This window comes from Frankliniella occidentalis, unplaced genomic scaffold, assembly GCF_000697945.3.
Source record: "Frankliniella occidentalis isolate FOCC.00 unplaced genomic scaffold, Focc_3.1 Scaffold24, whole genome shotgun sequence".
In the NCBI taxonomy this organism is placed as follows: domain Eukaryota; kingdom Metazoa; phylum Arthropoda; class Insecta; order Thysanoptera; family Thripidae; genus Frankliniella; species Frankliniella occidentalis.
In genome coordinates, this window is record NW_026267154.1 from 41,144 (window position 1) to 42,664 (window position 1,521).

Genomic DNA, 1,521 nt, shown 5'->3' on the forward strand with positions numbered 1-1,521 from the left:
CTGGCCCCGATGCTGGGTCAGGCGCCGCCGCCACCCGCCCCGCCCAGGCCCATGCTGGCCGCCTGGCTGCTCGCCTGTGTCGTGCTGACCGCCGCCTACCAGGGCATGCTGCTGGGCAAGCTGTCATCGGCTGTACCACGGCGCGAGCTGGAGAGCCTGAAAGACCTCGAGAACAGCGGGCTGCCTGTGAAAGCGAAGGGATACTTGGCGTACAACGATATGCTGACCGACAACCTGAACACGCGAACAGAGCTTGTACCGGACACAGAGATCAAGACGGTCATCGACACGATCGCCACCGCTCGCAACTGCGCCCTCGTTACTGTCAACAACCGACACACTCTCAGCTATATGCGGCCCTACATGGTGCCCAAAAAGCTGCACGCCATTCGATTGAGTTACTCCCAAGTCGAAATCCTCGCGGTCACCACGATGGGGTCGCCGCTGGAGCGCCCCCTCGCCACGGCGCAAGGGCGCGTCGAGGCCGCGGGTCTGCTGGCGCGTTGGCGCCGCGCCGAGTACGAGCGGGAGTACCGGGACGACGCCAAGAGGCTGGTGTCGCTCCGGGGGCCGAAGTCCATGACGTTGTGGCACCTGCAGCCGGCTTTCGTCGTGCTGGGCGCCGGCCACATGGCGGGCGTGGTGGCCTTTGCCCTCGAGGCGATGTGTGCATGGCGCGCTCGCTGGGCCGGGAAGACAATCGAGTAAAGGTGTCTTGGGACTTGAACCACAGGGCTCCGAGGTACCCCTTTGTCTGCAGACGTCAAGCTGCGGTTAATATTATGTTCCGCACATTCTTCACCGGGCCCAGCACAACTGTGCGACTGTGCGTACAAATTTGGTCTCGTTGGACGTAGCCATTTCTCGTAGTAAGAAATATAAGGTGAGTGCACGTCAAACAATGCACCTCACTATCCCGTTAACACAATCACTCGTCTCTCCAGCGATTTCCCACAATCAGCACCATCAGCACCGAGTGGCAGCTGCTCCGACACATTGACGGGCATATGCAATGCAGGAAGTGTTCGCGCCACTAGCGCTAGTTGTGAAATTCGGTGAATTCCACATTTAGCCCGCCTTTTGAGGCTCCGATACAAATCGCACATCACTGTCTATGACGTTCACGGTGCACAGCGCAGGCTACTGATCGAGCGATAAGACTTGCGGCAAGCACTATTTCCTGCTGTTGACTATTTCTGTTCTATGGACCGTCCGGAACTCTGACGAGATGCGCGTGTCAGACTGGATTCGATTGGGACAAGAAAGGGCGCCGCCGGCACCACTTCGACTGGGACTCGATGCCACCATGGAGGCCCGCCTGGTCGTGCTCCTCCTCTGCTGTGCGGCGCCCGGGGTGCGGGCCGGCCTGCCCGTCGTGGACTCGGCCGCGCCTCCCGAAGCCAGGAGCGCCGCAGCGCTGCTCACGCCGTTCATGGCGCCCCAGAAGGCCACTCTCGTCGTACTGGGCAGTTCGCGTTGGACCGGCGCCTTCCTCCGAGAGCTGTCCGCAGACATCCCGCG

General features: G+C 61.4%; 1 protein-coding gene across 1 annotated transcript in view; it reads right to left on the minus strand.

The window, feature by feature from the left end:
* The window catches only part of LOC113205099 (protein slit), a 201,566-nt gene that overhangs the window by 12,465 nt on the left and 187,580 nt on the right, over positions 1 to 1,521 (minus strand). The window lies entirely within an intron of this gene.